The sequence below is a fragment of the Python bivittatus genome, unplaced genomic scaffold (assembly GCF_059951505.1).
Source record: "Python bivittatus isolate LINGU-HERP-01145 unplaced genomic scaffold, Pbiv_v1 ctg000400_np1212, whole genome shotgun sequence".
Classification (NCBI taxonomy): domain Eukaryota; kingdom Metazoa; phylum Chordata; class Lepidosauria; order Squamata; family Pythonidae; genus Python; species Python bivittatus.
The window spans coordinates 8509049-8531570 of NW_028277073.1; the positions used below are offsets into that span (position 1 = coordinate 8509049).

The following is a 22522-nucleotide window of genomic DNA, read 5'->3' on the forward strand; positions in this document are numbered from 1 at the left end:
ATGTTATTGTTTGCTCTTCCAATATGACTCTATAGAAATCATAACTAATGACCTGTCCTTACTATTATAATATAATGGGACAGGTAGTTAGACAATTAAAATAAAAGCAATAGGAAAGACTTAAAATTTGCATAAAACTTTATGAACCTATTAAAGGAGAACTGGATCATGTGTATGGGCTAATGCTTCTAAAAGATAATGGCAGTGTATAATAGAGAATAGTGAAATAGAGTATTAATATTTTTAAAAAATGGGACAGGACAAGAGAATTTTACAACAGCATGAAATATACTGCAATAGGCAGATGAAGTGATTGTGTTTTGGACTTTATTCCTTCCATTGTGAAATAAATGTTATTGCTAGCAAGAACTGCTTATTCTTCAAACCCCCTTCCCATTTGCATTTGATTTACAGGAGGCTATTAAACTCCCCTGCAGATAAATGGATAAGACATTTCTCTGTTGGAAAAGTCATCCTTCTCCACCCAAAGACTACCATTTTGATGAATGTGCAAATCAGTAATAAATAAGTAAATTCATTCTTATTTGGACCACTGCATTGCACCATTCAGAGTTAGCTGAAATGTATGTTCCCATCGCTGGGTTGTGATCTGAAAGAGTCCCACAAGGTGTTGCTACCTCTTTTGCTCCAGAAGCAAGACTAGAACCCCGGCCCGTGTTTTGATGCACATCTCCCCCTCCCAAAAGAAGTCAAACAAGGCTGGACTATTGCCCTGCTATTATTCAGCCTCTACATTAATTTCATGGCTGATTAACTGGGGAAAAAAATCCACCCACTGAATATATCAGGCAGGTTTCTAGTGGTTTCACTGTATGCAGATGATACAGTGATTTTCAGAGTCGTGAAATAGGACTGAAGAGGGCTCTTTGACCTTTTCACCTCTTTTGCAAGCACTGTTAAACTGCAATTAAACAAAGATGACAGTGTTTTTAAAAAGATCTAAGACCAAACAGGATTACGAATGGGCAGTTTTTTGAGCAGGTGACCTGTCAGAACTATCTCAGGATGATTTTTCATTCAGTTAGGAACTGGAAAGCTCACTGTTTTTATAGTATTCAGAATAAATGTCTGGATATCATCCATGAGGTTCATAATGTATTCCAGCTACCATCAACCTCTTTGTGACCAAACCCATAGTCATATTCCATTATGGAGTAGAATTAAGGCTAGGAAACGAGACATTTTTTGAGACTTTGTCCAAACTTCTGAGGAAAGTCTTGCAGACGACATGCTGCATACTAGTTGCGGTACTCCACTTGGAGGTAGGCCTACCCAAGATTGAAACTAAGACCTGGCTAAGTACAAGTTTAGTTAAAGCTGAATTTCTTCATTGACACTAGTGGAATCTTTTTACATCAGATGCAAACCAAAACTTCTGCAGTATGAGATTTCTCCCCAGATATTATTGAGAGCAGCACATGACCAAGCAAGAGACATACTGATACAGAGGTTTTACAGACATGAGCCTGTGAGAAGATCAAGGCAGGATTCTGTAAATGAGGTAGATAGAAGTTGGCTGTATAACCCTTCAAGTAGCCAGTTATCTTATTTTTCAAAAACACTTTGCAAAGTGTTAATCCTAGACTACTTTAATATAATCCCTTCAGCAATTCTTGAAGAAAAATTCTCATAAGGAAAGACTCTGCCCATGAGGGTTGAATGCATTGCAGACAATAGCCCATGTCTTTCTGTATGCTCACCTCACCAATAGGATGCTCACAGAATTCTGATACCCCAGCGCAAAAACATTTCAGGAACACCAAATGAAATTAATATAAACTGCCTACTTGCAGATAAAGAGCTGAAAATCATGTGGCCAGTAGTGAAATTTGTCTAGCAATGTGTTGATCATAGCACTGCTATAAAGAGGAGCTTAACATTTAGTGAGGTAAGCATAACAGGATGAAATACATTATATTGATGATTGATCAATGGATTAACAGTCATATTTTTAAGTGGTCTAATAGTTTAATATTTTAGTAGCTTACTGAATAAGTGTTTTAGTATTAAGAACTTTGTTAAACTAAAAAAACACATTATTCACTTAGTAATTTAGCAGTTTAGTGCTTCCTACACAAATATTTTTTTATAATTTAGCAATTTAGTTTTAGATATTTAAACCAGTATTCCAATATTTGTATTCATAATGTATTTTAGTTTGCTGTATTTCATTATTTCCAATTTATTTAGAATCATCTTCTTTGATGCAACCTTAACTACAATCCTGTTACAAAACTGTATAGAGTTCTGGTCAGTAATAAATAAATTTGTTTTTCACATGTTTCCCCAGGGATTAATGCTTGTTGGTGAATTTATCCAATAACCATGCATAGAACAAATTCTTTCCAACAATGTACAATCTATTAACCCATACATAACAATCAAATTGTACAGCTGAATGCTTTTAAGAAAATCAGCATGGACTTAATTTGCTCATACGGAATAAATATTAAAACATATTGAAAAGAATAAGAAACATGATGAAATGCCATCAGCAGAAATTATAACTAGCAAATGGAAAGCTAAATATGGGCATGAAAAACACTGGCACTGAATAACTGACTGGGACTATTATTCAACCAAACAAGCATCACCAAAGGAGGTTGATTAGGTCAAACTAAGGAAACAGAGCACTTAGGAATTTAGTGAAAATAAGGAATGAATCCTATAAAGGGGGAGCTAAGGTGAGAGAATTTACAGATGTTGTGAAGCCTTGTCCTTCTGCTGTAGATTAAGCCTCAGCCTGAAATAAAACAAGTGATGATTTCAAAAAGAGCCAGTTTGGTATAGTGGTTAAGGTATCAGGCACCTTCTGAACAAACACATTTGTCTCTGGTACACTTTTCAAAGTTCTGGTGCTTGAGACTTCAGATTCTATTAAACAAGACACACACCGATGAAAAGTCTAGATTTGACAGAGCTTGTGAAAAAGCTATGCCAACCATCTGAGTGTTCTCCCTATGAATATAAGAAAAGCTCTGCTGGATTAAGCCACACCCATCTAATCCAGCATTCTGTGTCAAATAGTGGCTTGTTTTGGAGGCTCTTAAACTTGTTCTTATTGTCCAGCAGCTGTGATTTATGCCATTAAGACTAGGAATAACTAATAGCCAGTCCTACATGAATATATCTGTGGAGAGAAGCCTGAAAGAAAATCTCAGGTTTTCTGTGGGTATAAAAAGCTGCTTCCTCAAAGAAAAAGAAAAGGCCTTGATCACCATCAAAGCAACACTGTATTAATAGCTATGCTCTATTTGTTGAAGACAAAACTGCCACACATTTATTTTCTAAATAGCCATTATTAGAAACAATGTTTTCAATACCTTCTGCTCAAGTGCACATCTTGGTTTTCCATAGTCCTGAACTCTGACACTGTTCCTGGATCTCAACATTTCTTTCACTGCACAGACCTTGGACTCATTGTTAACACCACTGCAAGATTAACACTTTCAGCCAGCCATACAACAAACAGGACAGGACAAACATTAGTGGATGAATTGATTGATTGATTGATTGATTGATTGATTATGTGCCATCAAGTCAGTGTCGACTCTTAGCAGCCACATAGATAGATTTTCTCCATGATGATCTGTCCCCAACCTGGTCCTTCAGGTCTTCCCACACTGATCTCATCACCACTGTAACAAACTCCATCCACCTGGCTACTGCTCATCTTCTTCTTTTCTTTCCTTCCACTTTTCCAGGCATTAGAGCCTTTTCCGGAGAGCTGGGTCTTCACGTCATGTGTCTGAAGTAGGATAATTTGAGTCTGGTCATTTGTGCCTCAAGTGAGAATTCTGGGTTGATTTGTCCAATGATCCATTTGTTTGTTTCCTTGGCTATCTATGGTATTCTCAGGAGTCTTTTCAGGAGGAGGATATTCTCAGGAGGATCAGTTGAGGGGGTGCTAAAATTTGGAGAAATAAAATTTCCTCCTGAATAGGGGAGTATGAACGTTTGTTTTTCCAGGAACCACTTGGGTCCTCCTGTAATAACAAAGGGCATTGATAAGACAAAATGTCTTGGTGTTGCAGTTGGGATGTGCTAACTGGGCAAATATTTACACCTGCAGCTTGCCAGAGTTTGCCAGATACTTAACCTAAGGACTCAAAATTATTAGATCAAGTGATATAACCCTGAGTATCTATAGACAGCTGATCTAAGAGGGCTTTTCAGCAACACTGTACTATCAAGCTGTACTGAAATAACATTAGGAAAGGCATAATGACAGCCTGACAGTAGCAAGTTATGGTAATATCTGAAGAGGCCCATAGCCTGCTGTTTTTAAGTGAAAGACAACCTTCAAACTGGTTACTTCTCCAAGCTCAGAAAACTAAAAATACTTAGGAGAAAACAAAAAACTAAGGGTTTTGTATGAAGAGGCTAGCTGAGACAAATTTGCATTATGATATATTCTGCATTAGATGTCTTCTTTGTTTACTGTGCTTGCAAAAAATGGATATTGCAAAAACAACAGAGGGAAAGCGTGCCAAACTGCCTGTAAATAATTCAAGCAGCTGGCAGAGTGCAGTTACATGGGGACAGTGAGCGCTTAACATTTTGTTCCATTTTCCGTCATCTGTTTTAACATGGTTGTTAGAGTCTTGCTGCCTTTTAAATTTTGAATCTCAGAAGGATGCCAATTCACATTCTTCTCTGCCACATTTTTTTTTTAAAGTTCACTGAGGAGAAAGCCTGAGGGTCATTTCAAAGGAGGTTATCATTTAGCACAACGTATTGTGAGTATGCCCCAATCTATCCATGTTTTCAGTTGTATGTCCTTCCATATGTCTGCTACTGGATGGCAGCCAAATTGGCCTATAGGCTTAAATGCACATATGGGATAGGAAAAAGATAGCACACCAGGTCATTATCCCAATAATACTCCAGGGACCATCATGGCCTGTATTGCGTCTGATTGCTCTAGGCTTTTCCCATCAAATGGATCTAGGGAAAATATGAGCTCAGTGACACATTGTTTTAGATAGTTTAACTTGGCTTCTTCTCAGGGTGCTAATCAAATTGTCCAGACGGCTGATACTTGAGATGCATCTTCTAAGGCAAGTTATGCTTCAAGCAACATTTCCATTAACGAAAGGAAGTAACCTGAAACGGTGCGTGTAAATTAGTGCATGAATCTTTAGTATGTCCTGGCAGTGATATTGCTTAACCTATACTTTATTAAACTGATAAATAAAATGAACTAGTGTGTTGTAGTTATTCAGTGTTAAAAAGTTTTATTCCTCTTCTTTAATTCAATGTATAAGCTTAGCAACTGAAAAAGGAAGGATCAGGAATTCACCCATTCTACAAATAAGCATTCAATAGGAAGGGAGTCTCTGTCTGTATGTATGAGAGACAGAGAAAGGTATAAAGTCATTAATGCAATCTATTCTACATATAGATATTATACATATATTTTGATATATTATAGCCACCTGGCATTGGTGCCATCATATGTTCTCAAGTACAACTTCAATCATCTCCACCCAACATCACCATAGATTTCAGATGTTAATAGTATTAACAATGCATGGTTTATAACAATGTAAGCAGAGCTTCATCTAAGACCCATTAATATTTTTTTAAAAAATTCTGGTAAAACAAACAGTACCCAGAACAATGCACTGTATCATGCATTTGTTGAACACATCATTTGTTCATTAATTTCAGTAAAAAGAGTTCTGGCCAACTGGAAAAACAGCACACCAGGCCGGTCAGCAGACATAACAAAGATAATGAACACTGAGGCAATATTCATTGTCATTGCTAGAAAAAGTATGTTATGTCCAAGGATAATTAGCTTTCTTAAGGGGAAAATTGAGTCATACATTTCATCAATGTAGTAATAATCAGATGTGAGTCTGAGGTGTCCTTCCATATAACACAGTGAGAGAAAGAAAGTGAGAAGTTCCACCACTGTGGTCTGCTCTTCACAATACAAGCTTGTGGAACTGACTCATGCTCCAATCAAAAGAGTTCTTTGAACACCTCAGAGAAAGGATTGTTGGGAAAGGGCTGCAAAACCACTGCCAAAGACTTTGGCTTCCATCAGTCCATGGCCAGTGAAATAGTGTACAAATGGGGGGGGGGGGGAAATGTAATAACATGGCTACTTTTTCCAGGAGTGATTCTCTAACAAAATTCATCCAAAGAGCAAAGCGTTCAATGCTCTGTGAGGTTGCTAAGATCCCCAGGGTAATGGCAAAGGATCTGCAAGCCAATGTTGCATTGTCTGATGTCATGTTCATGAGTCTACCATGAGGAAAACACTGGGAAAGAACAGTATCCATAGGAGGAGACCAAGGAAGAAACCAAAGCACATTGCTGTCTGTCTGAAGTTTGCCAAAGACCATCTGGACGATGCTGCAAGCTACTGAATCTATGTACTGTAGACAGATGAAATGGAAGTGGGACTTTTTAGCATTAATGAGAAACGTTACATCTGGAGAAAATGAAATACTGCATCACAACTATGAAGCATGACAACATGAGAATTGTGGTTTTGGGATGCTTTGCAACTTTGGGATTTCGATGGCTTACAATTAGTGAGGAAATAGTGGAGTTTGCAAATTCAATAACAAAATGTTAGGGCATTTTTCTATGAGCTGGAGCTTAAAAAACTTGAGTCGTGTAGTGTAACAACAGTTCTAAACATATGAGTCAATCTACAATAGAATAGCTAAAGCAGAAGAAATTCTCTTTTGGAAGGGCTAACGTAAAGCCATGATCTTAACGTAATTGAAATACAGTGCATATCCTAAAGTGGCCAGTCCATGAACAATAATACAAATATTCATGAGCTAAAGCAATTCTATAAATATGAATGGGCTGAAATACTTCCATTTCAATGAGCACAGCTGATCAACAGGCACAGGAAATGTTTGGTTGAATTCAATGTTGCTAAAGTGTGACTAAATTTAAAGCTTCATGCACTTTTCCCAACAATATTGGCTCAATATATTCAATAAAGACATGATATGATACACTGTTTTGTGTGAGTTGTTTTTTTCAAAGAGAATCTTTCTATCTATTAATAGGATTTAAATGAAACTCAGATCATGTTATAGGCCACGGTATTAAAGAATTACAGACAGCTCTAAAGGGTTCACCAACTTTCTCTCACTTAAGTACTTTGTGATGTCAAAGAAAGGTTTAAGAAAACAAAGCAATGCAAAATTATTCTTAAATAGGAATATGTTTTATAATCATTTTCATATTTCCCTTTCATATTTACGTATAAACACTAAACCACCATGCTTTGATTCCTTTCCTTTGAGTTTTCTTTAAGAGACACAAAAAGATCAAATGCATATTCCTAAAACCTCCAGTGAGACAGTTTAAGCAAATAAACCTTCCTGAAGTACATCTCCACATATTTCAAAATATGTAATTGGTTCATTATAAGCCCTCCACATTGTGTCTGTATTTAGGAAGCCAGAGATGTAGTTCTAGAAAATACAGAAAAAGAATATTTCATTGTATGAGCGCATCCTTTTCATACTGGAAGTTCCAGGTTCAATTCAACTCCTTGATATTTGAAGTCTGATGACTTGGAGAACCATTATTGTTTACATGACCTGACTTTCCATTCATTCATTCATTCATTCATTCATTCATTCATTCATTCATTCATTCATTCATTTTTAAAGTGCTTTAACAAAAAAGTGAATGAAATACAACAAAGAAGAAACATGTTATATGTCATTATAACAGTGAACAATCACAGTTCTATATATACTTACCTAAAGCTAGTATTATTCAAGTACGTATATATTTCTAATACATTTATCTATCATGCTTTTTTTTAAACCTACTGTATTTTGTATAAATGAGTCCCATAATTCATTATAGTTGTCCATACAAAGTCGACATCTGTAGGCAATCCGCTCATAGGTGGCAAGTGCAATCAGGTCCTCAATCCACTGAGTGAATGGGGCCATACATTTATCTGTCCAATGATGCAATATCAGTCTTTTAGCCATAGTAAGGGCATGGAGAATCCATTTATGTTGTCCAGTTGTCAAGTTCCATGTACTTGGTATGTAATTTAAGAGAATATTATCCTCTGAAAGTTTTAGCTTTTGCACACAGTCACATTTATATGGTCCACTACTTTCTCCCAAAACATATGTAGAAACATATGTTTTAAAGAGGCATTATCCTTATTACCTCTCCAACATAATGCTGTTTTTGACAATCGTAATGGAGTCCAATACATTCTAAATATTATTTTTTGTTGTGTAAGTCGTAATTTGAGGTCCATTGAGACTCTAGCTATAGAAGTTACAATATTCTCCCATTGTCTAGGCAATATAGGAACCACTAATTCTTTACTCCACTTATTAACATCTGCATATCAAATTGATTTACTGATAACAAATATCAATAAAAACTAATAGTAGGGTGTTTGTTTTTTGTTTTTTAAATTTTAAAGAATTTAACAAATTGTTCTAGTATCTCAGGTCTCTCAGAATCTGAAAATACTGCTGGTCCAAACAATGATGTTAACAAATATTGTAACTGTAAATATTGCCATTGGGTTACATCTAATAGATGATATTTATCTCTTAACACAGAGTACAGTATGTTAAAAATTCATCTTCATCATCTATCAGTTGGTCCAAAGTCAATATTCTCCTTCCATCCAATTTTTCCAAATCAACTTCTTTTTCCCAGTGTTTAAAGTTGGGTTTCCCCAGCATGGGAAAATGGGTCAAAACTTCTTCTTTTTTTTTTAAATTAGACATTGCATTCCATAGCTTTCTAACTGATGAAATTCTTTCCAGAGATATTAGAGTTTTAGTATATTTAGATCCTAATATTGTCTATCCAACCAAAGGTGCTATATATGTATATTCCAAAGTTGCCCAAATTAAAAAGTTAACACCAATTGTTGCCTTCCAGTATTTAATACCTGACAATAGGTAAGCATGATGATATAGCTCCAGATTCAGAAAGCCAAATCTTCCCTCATTAATTGGTAATTGCATTTTCTGTAAAGATATTAACAGAACTGAAGAACCCCATGGAAATTTTCTAATCAAAGAATTCATTTTCTGAAAATATTTTCCAAATATAAAAACTAGAATATAAATTAATCTGAGAATAATATTCATTTTGAGAGCGTTCACCTTTCCCCAAAGGGTGAGGTTTAATGACTCCCATCTATCAATATCTGAAGAAACCTTTCTCTGTATATTTTATTTATATTACATGTTAATGAATTATATCTTTTGGTATAGACATACCGAGTTATTTAATTGATTCAGTTCAAATATAGAATTGATATTCCTTAAATGGATGGGTAGCCAAATTTTCATCTATTAGCATCAATTCTGATTTGAAACAGTTAATAGAGTATCTAGCATCTGTCTTTCCTATCTGTTCTCCAGATGTGTTGGGTTACAACTTCTAGAGTTCCCAACAAGTGTTCTTGCTGAGAATTTTGGGAATTGAAGTCCAGCACATCTGAAGAAAACTAGGTTAGGGAAGGCATTGAGCATCCTACTAAAAGTGGATAAGAACTTCAGGAACAGAATTATAGCATCATCAATCTAGTGACATACTTAATCTAGTGACATGATCAGTAAAGTCAGCTTCTAAAATCAGAATTAGTAAATAGACTGAGGGATAGACTGAGTCAAGCAGGCAATTAGCTTAGGAAAACAAAGTGAAGTGGGCCACCAAGAATAACCCAAGGTTGATCTAAGAATCATGCTTAAGAGTTAAACATGTCAGAAATAAGACCATCAACGTAAAAAGCTTCCAACATGGATTCCATGGATGATTCTTCCTCCTCCTCTTCCTCCTCCTCCCCCTATCAAAGCTAATACAGGTCCTACTACTGCTATCTACTGAAAAGATCATGTTAATTCCACTAATACTATAAATCACAAATCCTAGAATCTTACAACACTGTCCAGAAGGCCTGCAAAGCAGCCTTTTGAATTGTTTTCTCATTAAGTATCCTTCTTAAAGAAGGAATTTTAACACCCAGCCAGAGAGCCCTTATACCAGCATGGCTCTGTCTTAAAGAACATGATCAACTGGTGAAATGACTTTCAGCTAATGCTATGTGAGACAATCAATATGTGTTGATATTTTGTTAGTCATTATTCAGAAGTCATTTCACAATAAATAGCAGCTGTGAAAAGCTACACTCTATCAGTAAAATCTACTGTTTCTTCCAGTCCACAAACATTAGCCAATCCTGTTGCATGTTTTCCAGTTCTGAAGAGATTCCTTTTTAATGGATCATGACCCAACAATACTCAGAAAAGGATAACCTATTTCATACCCTAAACATTCAAAACCCAAAAAAGCACCCAACTCAGGAGAGATGGAATAAACTCTTTTCTCAGTTCATCCCAACTCCCACTGTCTCTGCCCTTTATCTCTGATCTCCCATTTAAAACTCTTCTTAATCTACTTCCAAATACCCACATATGTTGGTATCCAACAGAAGTGAATTAAAAAACCCCAATATCTGTAATTCTGTGCTCAAAAATCAAAGTTCATTAACTAAATCATCCTAACCTCCCACTCCCCCATTATGGATTACCATCAACCCTAAAAATCATATAGCATTAGCATTCTTGAAATTTAGGCATCTATAATCCATTCCCAAGCTAACAATCTTGCCATTACCTTAACTGACATAATTGAAAGCCAATATGAGAAACAAATACTCTTACAAACTATAAAGACAAGTACATTAAAAGATGCCCTGAATTTCTCAAATGCTGCTTTCCTTGAATTCTCAGTATAAATTAAACAGTATTGATTCCAGTGATCAGATATACAGAGCCTCAGTTTCAAATTCTAATGGCCAGAGACTTAACTTCCTATCCCTCCATCCAATTCATATCCAGTATTGGAAATATCTACATCCATTAAGGAAAGGAAGTTGTCTTGCTATAATGAAGCTGCATGTCTATCTTACAGTGGTTTACCATTTCCTATCTGGGAATCACATATAGCGTCACTTTCTTCCAGAGACTTTAAAATTCCCAACAACTTGCATATACATGTATACACAGATACTTCCTGTGTCTCATCCTATAACATAAAAATCAATCCAACAACCTCTATTTCAAGTATCCAGTCCACTCCCTAATATTACCTGCAGAACAGTGCAAGAAGGGGTAAGAATAGATCTACGCATCAATCTCAAAACATTTGTTTAAACAACAATAATTTTGAAGCTAGTGCATACTCTTAAAAGCCATATTCTATTCTAGACTAATAAAAACTCAGTAGAACTTCAACAGGGTTTCCTGATCTGCTCTCCCAACCCCAAATATTAACTGAAGTACTGCACAACATTTTCAGAAGAGGTTTACATCTATTAACCACATATAGGTTATGTTGCTTCTAAGCCTATTTTGAATCAGCACGTATGCCCCAAACCTAAAGCTAGTTAACAATTCGATATGCTTATTATAAAAAATATTTTTTTATTCCCCTGGGCACTGCCTCCTTGTAGATACCATGTTAATCTTAGTCAAAGAAAGCTGGAAATTCCATACATTTTGCCATTCTTCCAATTTAATTAAAGCTTCATTCAGTTTTCTCACAGCCATATCCATTTTTCTGTTATTTATATATCACAATCATCTGCATATAAATTTACTTCCACACCTGGTGAGAAAATGTAAGGCAAATAATTTATCATTCTATTAAAGAGGGTGGGACTAACCACACTTCCCTGAGGGCTTTCATTCACTACAGTTTTCAGTTCAGCTAATGTTTTACCCACTCAAGCTTGAAACATTTGTCAATTAAGAAATCCTAAAATCATCATAATATTCTACACTACAAACTGGATGGATTAATTTATAAACTAAACCAATCTTCCATGCAATGTGCTTTTTCAGGACCCAGACACACAGGTGCCAGAAAATCTTCACCTGGACTTAATAGTACTTTACCATGCCTGCCTATCATGTAATCCCATTTAGTGTGTGGTATGTTAATTATTTGCCCCTGACATGGTGTATGTTTGTGTGCTTAATGAATTCTTATTTTGTACTTTAGTGTTTTTAATCCTCTGGTAGAACCCAGAGTTCTTTGGCAAGTGGGAGGCTATATAATTAAAGGAAGGCAGGATCAAATCCTTAGTTCATTTACATAACATATCCATGTATGTATTTGGGGAGATATTTTTGCAGTGATTTTCGAATTCCTACATAAAGAAATCTACATTCAACCCATCATCTTTTTCTGATGACCTTCACCCATAAGGTCACTGTGTAAATTTGAAAGGAGATCTGCCATTACCTAAAACTTTCTGTATAATTTTCTAAATTGCTAATTCACATGAGAGCATCTGTCAAAGTCTCAATGTTGCTCATATTAGCAGCACATACAGAATGATCTTCTGATACCAATGCAGGTATATTTTTCATCTGAGATCTAATTTCATGCAAATTATCTGTCCTTATCTGTTTGTATGAGCTACAGGCATATATACAGGTATCCAGAAGTATTCATTTCATCCTTTCTGGAGCTTTTAATGGAGCGTTACAGTGCTTATATTCCAGGAGATACCACCTTCCAGCATTTGCTTTACTCTTCAAAATGCAGTATTGGGTTCCTGAATCATGTTAGAACATTTAGCAGTCCTCTATGGAACCAACGATAGATAGATAGATAGATAGATAGATAGATAGATAGATAGATAGATAGATAGATAGATAGATAGATAGGCTTCTATGTAGGCATAGCCTGAGTTGCTGGAGGAACATATCACAAGCCAAATATTTAAAAGATTCCTCTGAATCAGAAATCTAGCAAGAATTTAAACTAAAATCTAACAATCTACAATTTGTTGTCTGACTAAAGAGATCCCAGATTGTGTTTCTGAGGTTCCATAAAGGAACATGCTCTTCTTCATCAGTAAATACTACACCTCCACATGAAATACAGAAAGGGAAATAATCATTTTTCATGTTGCTGTCTTGGAGAACTTCCCAGCCACTGTGCAGCAGAATGCAATTCCTAAAAAAAAAGAAGAAATTTAAGCATCAACAAATTGAATTGAAAAGGAATTATGAATGCCTTTGAGAAGATATGATTTTTCACAGATGCAGCTCTTCATGAAGAAAACCACCAGTTCTTACTGTTCTTTTTTAACATTAAAGTTATGGGTATATCACATTTTCTTGATCCTAATCCTCTTATAGGTTCCTGCAATTCATTCCATTGCTAAATGTCATTTCAATCAGAGATTTTGTATGACAATGAATATACTCTAATGTTTAATAATTATTTTGCTGAAAATATTTTGCTGCTCTCACCAAAACAACAACTTTACCAAATGCTAGCAGCAAGGAATGTACTGAATTATTGTTCTTCCTTTTCAAAGCCAAAACCTCACACAGGTTAATCAGAACAAATTTGATTAAAATCCACTTAATTCTTTACATAATCAAGACTTTTTGTGCTCCACTAGCAAAAAAGCTTTCTCTGAGAGCAGAAAGTTGCTGATCTTCCAAGATATACTGAGTTTGCATCTTGTCTTGTGAACAGTCCAGGAAGAAACTATAAATCCAAATTCAAAAATTGCTGTCAGCATTGTAATGTGCTGCTGTGTATATGTTTGCATGCATGGACATGTGTATGTGTGCTTATGTTTAGAAATCAACCTAGATTTGATTTAAAATTGAGATTTGAAGGTGGCAGGAATCAAAAGCAAACAGATTCAATGTTCAGATTATTCGAAGATTTTGCCATAGGCTATAATGGAAAAATATCAAAATGCCTCCAGCTCTGTAATTTTTTGGCACAAAAGGGGTAGAAATAACAAGGACATTAACCCTGACAAATTTCAGAAAGACAGTTTCAAAGATTTCATTGCAATGAAGTTTAAAATATTCTCCTAGTACCTCTTTTAAACAAAGATGAAGAAAGAGCACAAGCAGTCTGCAATCTATCCAGCAAATAGCTATAAAAGGCCTTTCTTGAATCTATGCTGAAAATGTTCTATTTCAATTTAAAATTAGAAACTTTCAAAGATTAAGACAAATTTGCTCTTATTAAAGAACTCAGAGGATACAACCTTCTAACTACTCACTTTCTGTGCTGTATAGCTTGTGGTCTGAACTCAGAAGGAGGTTCCAACCTCAAATTGGTATGCTACAGGACACTAATGGATAGATAGTAACCAATTAAAAAAAAAAAAAAAACAAAGAAAGATGGAAGGAATATAATGAAATACTGTACAATAGAGATGTCAACATCTAAGATACTTTAGAAGATATTCCCTGCCTACAAAAACCTCTAGTGCAAGAAAATGAATTTAGATCAGCAAACCAGTCATTACCAAATATGAAGGCTACAGCAACAGAAGAAGAAGGTTCTAACCAAGCTGTGCTGGCAAATCTGGAGAATGATGGTGGCCAACAGATTGGAAGAGATCGATCTACATTCCAAAACTAAAAAAAGAGACTTAACAGAGTGTGCAATATCCTTAACTTCCCATGGTAACAAAAATAATGCTTAGGATCACCTAATGCAGATTACAACCCTACATGGAAAAAGAGATGCCAGATGTTCAAGCTGGCTTTGGAAAAAGATGAGGAATATCAACATATTGCTGATGCACACTGGATAATTGAGAAAGCCAAAGAATATCAAAAAGAAGTCAGTGTGTGCTTTGTGGATTACAGAAAGGTCTTTGATTGTGTTACTCATGTCAAGCTGTGAAACATGCTCAGAAAAATGGGAATCCCTAAACATCTAATTAGTGTCATGCAAACCCTATATACAGGCCAGGAAGCCACAGTACAGACAGAACATGACAAAACACACTGGGCCCACATTAGCAAAGGAATGAGACAAGGGAAGCTAGATTGAAAGAAAATGAACATGGTTTTAAATTTGGAGGAAGAAGTGTGAATGACATACGCTATGCTGATGATACTACTCTGATAGCTAGAAATGCAAAAGATCTGAAAGCTGTAATAATAAAGTCAAAGAGCACATTGAAAAAAAATGGGATTAAACCTAAATATAAATAAGACTAATGGCAACAGGTACAACAACCAGCCTTATAACTGACAATGAAGATATCAAAGTGGTAGTTAGCTTCTCTCTTTTAAGGTCAATCATCAGCAGTAAAAGAACAAGCAGTCAATGAATATGTTGCAGATTAGCACTTAGCAGCCTTAGGGTGGCACAGATGCCATGATGTGTCTATACATACAAGATCAGAATAGTGCAAGCTAGGTATTCCATGTGACAGTCTATAGAAGCAAAAGTTGGACTTTGAAGAAGCAGGATAGGAAAAGTAATGATACCTTTGAACTTTGCTGTTGGAGAAGACTCTTGAGAATACCGTGGATAGCCAAAACAAACAAACAAATCATTGAACAAATTAACCCAGAGTTCTCACTCAAGGCACAAATGACCAAGCTCAAATTATCCTACTTTGGACACATTGTGCCAAGACATAGCTCTCTGGAGAAGGCTGTAATGCTGGGAAAGGTAGAAAGAAAAAGAAGGACAACCAGCAGCAAGGTGGATGGACTGGGTTACAGCGGTGATGACAATACCATTGGAAAACTTGAAGGACCAGGTTAGGGACAGATCATCATGAAGAAAATCTATCTAAGAATTGACACAACTTAATGGCGCATAATCAATCAATCAATGGCTTGTTGGGTTACCTTCTTTTAGGAATGATGTATAATGATCTGGTTGTTCAACATCTTTTTTTTTTAATAAAAGAAAGTCTAATTGGTATATATGTTACCACTGATGCATATCTTTATGATATAAAGAAATAGTGTACATAATATAGGCAGTTATATAACTGCAAATATACTATGTCAGTCCTGCTCACACAGTAAAAAAGGCTCACTACCCAAGACAAGACAAAGATCAACAATAGCATGTGTCTACGTGTATGTGTGTATGTGTTCAAGAGAGTGGGTAAAAATGAAAATGAAGGGAGGGGTTGGAAAGGCTGCAGAACTTCAAACAGGCTAGTGTCAGAACCTTGCAATCCAGCTATGCTAGTTCGCTTGCTCGATTGTGCCATTAGAGAAGAAGGGGGGGGGGGAAGGAATGGAATGTGAACCGTTAAGCGCAGATGGGCTGTTATCTGGCACCCAGGACTTCCAAGGCCATACCAACCTGGGAACCTGAGGATTTCATCGCCATGTGCAGAAGAGTCTCAAGACTCGAGAGGGAGGGGGACAATGGGGGAGAAATAAAATTTAGTTTTGGTGTGTGCGGAACTCAGTTCCAGCTATGCTTCTAGAGCTGTGCACTGCTTTTCCAATAAATTAAACTCTCAACGAAACCAATGCAGATTCAAAGAAGAAAGTTGCTTTCATTGGGAACTGAGTACTGCAGTTCTTACAGCTAGATACAGAGAATAACAAGGGCTATGCTAAAGGTCAGACAAACAGATCGGGGAAGGATAAAGATAAAAGAATATGGATTTGGAGAATGATGAAGGTTCACAGAGGAAAAAGTTAGTTATATTTTTAAAAGGCAATAGAACAAATACTGGGTATCAACTGACAGAAATACTTTTTTCCCGAGAATAAAGAGCCTAATTATAAATATTTAATTGTTCTTTATTTTTTAAGATATACATTGGAAAATATCGCAACATACCCAAAGTCTTTGATCTGCAGCCTGATATTATGTGATCTCTTTTAAAGGAAATTTAAATAATTTTGAGTTGTTGATTTCAACAGCCTGAGTTCAACAAGCCTTACAATACTACTTTGTGAAGATACATATGATTACATATGTTTTGTCACTAGTTCTACATTTTTTTATTATAAACAAATGTTTTAATACCTAAAGACTTGTAAGTCACCCTGAACTCTTTGGAATATAGGAAGGATAAAGGCTCATTTGTGTACACTCAGCTCCTGGTGACACAGATAACATTCATACAGTTTTCCTGGTAATATACAGAATTTGTTTATCACTGTTTTCTAAGATGCTTTCTGGTGGCCTTCCATCCAAGTGTAAATCAGCTTTTGTTTCACTTTCTGAGATCAGCTAGTCTATAGCCCTCCTGTCCTTTCTGTTCCATCATCAACAGCAATTCCATTGTTCAGTCAGCTGTGAAAACAGAGAAGGTATAGAATGTTATGCATTTTTTTAGTCTTTGAAAAATAAAATAGATATTATTTACACTTTAAATAGCAGCTGGCACTGCTTTAAATTCAGGTCTTAAATTCACCAGTGTGAAAGAAACAAATCATCTGCTTAGCACCAAAACATGAACTGATGTATTACTGGCTTAAATCCATTTTGTTTCACATACATTGACATCCCCTCCTCCAAAAAAAAAAACCCCTGTATGTGGATTTTTTTATTATTATTAACAGGATTTTCTGCAGTAAGCAACTGAGTATATAAGAGGTGGTGATATCGTTATTTAGTCAATTCTTTCTAATCCATCTTTCCTAAACTGAGTTTTTCCAGTTATATGGTTCTCATTAACTATCATGTTTATGGGAGTACAGCCACCTGATGACATGGATGTCTGGTTTAAGACCTTCCTCTGCTATACCTTATTTGCCACATTACACTAGATAATTTTTTTGTGCATCATCCTGAATAATTTCATTTTTCATTGGCTCAGAATCTCTTTTGGTCTTTGGAGAATTGAGGATTTCATTGTGATCCTGGACTCTCAAACCTAAAGAGAATTAGGGGGCAATTCAAGGAGGAGTAACCCTGATGGTCATCCAGATACTGCTGAACTCTAGATCTCAGTGTCCCTTATTGTTGTTCATGCTGGCTGGGACTGCTGTGAGTTGTAATTCAAATGGAGTAAGAATTTGCAGAACAGCATGATTGCAGCTGGAACAATAGGCTGGATTCCCGAAACTGTCATTGTATTTATCATCCCATCTAAATAGCCTGCTTCAGAGTTTAATAGCAAGAAAGGGAGGCTTGGTGCTTTATGGTATGTCTTGTCCTGGAGAGTGATAAAATTACAAAAATATACTGTATTGTTTTATTCAAAGGTTATTTGTCTGGAAGGCAAATCAGGCTCAGGCTTGTATCATTAATTATAGCTGCCATTTGAAAACACCACCTATATATTTAATGAGTTTCTGGTTCAGAAAACTTTATAAAGAACTTACTTCAACTCTTCCTCTTCCTCTTTAACAGCTATCTCTTTTTTTACTTCCATTAGCATATAGCATAAAAAGAACAATGGATCTCCCATAGTATCTGCTTGGCTGATTTGATTTGGCAGTGTTGGCGTACTCCACGTTCCTTCAATGAGACAATGCCATCTAGAAGGACCCCAAAAGTGCACCTTCTCTGCCCCAGTGCCTGCCTCCTGGAATGAAGTTCCTCCCAAGATCTGGGTGATCTCCACTCTGCTGGGGAATTGGAGGGCCTTGAAGACTTGGCCCTTTGCCAAGGCCTTGTGTAGCCCCTTCTGAGGAGTGGGTGGGTGTTTGTTACTACCTGGTTTGGTTGGTTGGGTGGTTGGTTGGTTGTTGTTTTTTGCCATGTTTTATTCCTTGATTTTAGTATTGTATTATTTTATTGTGTTTTGTTTGTTTGTTTTCTGTTTTTACTTGTGAAACACCCAGAGTTGTTGGGGGTCAGGCAATGTATAAATTTTAACAACAACAACAACAATAATTTGGTCTAGTGGTTAAGGCACCAAGCTAGAAAGCAGGAGATGGTGAGTTCTAGTCCCACTTTAGGCATGAAAAGCTGGCTGGGTGACTTTGGACCAGTCACTTTCTCTCAGCCCAACCCACTTCACAGGGTTGTTCTGGGGAAAATAGGAGGAAGGAGTATTATGTATGTTCATTGCCTTGAGTTATTTATAAAAATAATAAAGTGGGATAAAAATGTAAACAACAACAAAAACAACCACCCCCAGTGAGGCACTATCTTGACATGGTTGTGGGGCTTGCATGCTCCGAGGAGGATGACAGCTATGCCAGAGGTTCAACCATACTGGACAGGTCTCATCAGAGGAGCCAGACAAAGAGTGTCTCTCCCTTAAACAATATAGTATGACATAATTTACAGAAACCTATACTGGATCGGTCATTGCCCAGGTCACCAAGGACTACACTAGGTGTTCTAGTTCCTGGACATCTGGTGACAAGTGGGATACAGGACTCAGGACTGTTAGCTGAGCAACCAGGGCCAGCAGCTTCAGGACTACTGGAAGAAAAATTGTTTACCCATTGTAAATATACAAAGATTGAAAACAAAGAAATAATGATCTGCTATTACAAATCAAGTCCAATGAGAAGAGGATATCTGAAATGCACCAGTTCTGGCAAGAAGAACATCCAGAATCAGAAGTAACAAAACAGAGGCTAGCAGATCAACGTTGATTTATATTATGAAATAAAGTATTCACAGAAGCAGAATTGGAAGAATGGCAAAGGTCTACCCAGGGCAAAGAAATTGAAGCCCTGCCAGAAGTAGCTCCCAGGGGGAGTCAGCAATAGAGGAAGCTAGCATAGCTATTGAATCAGTTTCGTTCCCAAACCAGGCACCTTCTCATCTGCCTTCTCTTCAGAAAGAACAAAGCCCTCTAACTAAAAAACAAGAATAATTGAAAGAAAGAATAACTGAGCATCTAGAACAGCACAAAAAGAATAGAATAAGGTTGCCTGCATTGAAGCTTGTTACAAAGAAACAGCTAGCACAAGTACTAAAGGATGCCAATATTGTAATATCAAATATAAGCACCAGCTCACTGCAAGAAACAAACTAACTAATGTACAGCACGGCTCCAGTTAGATCTGAATACCTTGGATGCAAAATCAACAAAAAAGCAAAAAACAAACAAACAAACAGTGCACCACCAAAATGGAAGATCAGGTTGGAAAATAAGATCAGCATGCTAAGATCAGATGCAAGCAAGCTAGAACAGATGAAAGAAAAGAAGCTGAAGAACAAGAAGACCAAAGAAGACCTGATCAAGAACTATCACCTAGAAACAAGGAAGATCAAGGAAGCGCTGGAAATAATAAAGCAAAAAATAACAGCCATAGCCAAGAAGATCAGTAGATACAAAGCTTGAATTGCACACTATATGCAGAATCTTCAATTTCAGTCAAATCAGAAATGTTTCTACCAATCCATCAATGGAGAGGCTGCAATGAACCAGTCAACATGTGACAAAGAAGAAACAGTGTAGTACTGGGCGCAGCTGTGGGACAACCCAAAGAAATATTGGTCAGCACCAGGTGAAAATGAACTGCATGGTTGTTGGTTGAAACATCTGACTGCTCTGCACCCACTCATTGCTGAGCAGTTCAGCCAGATACTGCAAGGAGGTGAAATTGAAGATTGGTTAACATCTGGCAAAACCTACCTGATAATGAAAGATCCAACAAAAGGGGCAGCACCGGGCAACTACAGGCCAATTATCTGCTTACCAACAACTTTCAAATTGCTAACTGGTGTTGTAGCTGATGTAGTCCAACAGCATCTGGTTGAAAACAAGCTCTTTCCACCTGAGCAGAAAGGAAACCACCCAAACAGCAGAGGGACAAAAGATCAGTTCCTAATTGACAAGATGATTTTGGAAAACTGTAAGAGAAGGAAGATGAACTTGAATGTAGTGTGGATTGATTACAAGAAGCCATTCAACTCCCTGCCACATGACTGGATAATCAAGTGTCTAGAAATAACAGGAGTCAATAGAAACATGAGAAACATTGTGCAAAGTTCAATGGCACAATGGAAGACACGGTTGCTGCTCAGTGGTGATAGACTGGGAGAGGTTAACATCAAGAGAGGAATCTTTCAAGGAGACTCACCATCACCACTACTGTTTGTCATGGCATTGATTCCTCTGTCAACAGTACTGGACAAGTCAGGCCATGGCTATCAAATGTCAAGAACATCTGCCAGGCTATCCCACCTCCTTTACATGGATGATCTGAAGCTATATGAAAAACACCATCTGAAATGGAATCACTGCTCAACACTGTCCAAATATACACCCAAGATATTGCAATGGAGTTCGGACTGAACAAATGTACCACCCTTCCCAATAACAGGGGAAAATAGTGAAAACTGAAGGAATCAAGATGCCCAATGGAAATAACATCAAGAGTCTGGATGAAGAAGATCACTACAAATACTGGGCATCCTTCAAGCTAACAACATCAAGCACATTGAAGTCAAGAAGAAGATTAGTAGTGAATACATCATGACAGTGAAAAAGATCTTAAAGTCCAAACTCAGTGGAGGAAATGCGATCAAGGCAATTAACAGTTGGGCACTTCTACTCATTAGATACCCAGCTGGAAGAGTGGACTTGAGAACTAGAAACCCTGGATAGGAAGACCAGAAAAATAATGACAATGAATCATGCCCTTCATCCATGCAGTGAAGTTGACAGATTCTACTTACCAAGGAGTACCAAGTACATCAGACAGTTGAAGAAGGAAAAAGGGCATTAGAAGAATATCTGGACAGTGACGAAGATGTATTGAAGCTAGGCTTACTGAATAATGAAAAGGCCAAACTGGCATATAAGAAAGGCCAAATGAAGAAGAGAAAAGAGACATGGCAAGGCAAAGTGTTTCATGGCCAGTACACACACACACACGCGCGCACACACACACACAAACAGCAGGCAGATAACAAGAAGACCTGGCAATGGCTAAGAGCAGGAAAGTTGTAGAAAGAGACAGAGGGGCTAATTCTGGCTGCACAAGACCAAGCCTTAAGAACAAATGCATGTAAAGCCAGAATTGAGAAGAGAGTAACAGACAGCAAATGCCGTCTCTGCAAAGAAGCTGAAGAAATAGTGGACCACCTAGTCAGCTGCTGCAAGAAGATTACACAGACGCACAGACTGATTACAAACAACGGCATGACAAAGTCGCAACAGTGGTGCATTGAAATATCTGCAAGGAATATCATTTGCCTGCAAGCAAGAATTGGGGGGACTGCAAAACAGACAAGGTAATAGAAAATGAAGAGGCTAAAGTGCTCTGGAACTTTAGAATTCAAACAGACAAGCATCTGCCAGATAACACCCCAGACTTAACAATTGTTGATAAGAAAGACAAAAAAGTCTGGATAATGGACATTGCAATACCTGGAGACGGCAGAGTAGAAGAGAAAGAACTGGAGAAAATCCCAAAAGACAAAGGCCTGCCAATAGAAATATGGCGAAAGAAACCAAAGACAGTACCAATAGAAATAGTCCCCTTAGGTGCAATCCCAAAACATCTGGAGCACCACTTGAAGACCATCGGCATTGACAAAATCACTATCAGTCATACCAAAAGGTACCTTTACTTGGAACAGCTTACATCCTGTGACAATACCTTTAACCCCATCAAACAGCATCATCTGCCTATCCCAGGTCCTTGGGAAGGATTCAGCAGGTGGACAAAAATGCCAAATCCAGTCTAAGCATCTGGCTGACTGTGTGACCAACCATAATAATAATAATTGCAGGAGAGGTCTAGAACCAGTCTTTACTAGACTTAAGCACAAGGAAAAACTCAGACTAAAG

At 37.0% G+C, this 22522-nt stretch overlaps 1 long non-coding RNA gene across 2 annotated transcripts in view; it reads right to left on the bottom strand.

Moving 5' to 3' along the window:
* Positions 1-5232: 5232 nt before the first annotated feature.
* Positions 5233-22522, bottom strand: part of LOC148215179 (uncharacterized) — a 41776-nt gene continuing 24486 nt past the window's right edge. The window contains exons 4-5 of one of the 2 annotated variants that reach the window (XR_015796721.1): positions 16840-17109; positions 5233-13023 (exon numbers count right to left, since the gene is read on the bottom strand). This is a non-coding gene — a long non-coding RNA (uncharacterized LOC148215179). Of the gene's footprint in view, positions 17110-22522 lie in introns of both variants that reach the window. The other variant, XR_015796720.1, reaches the window with a different exon arrangement.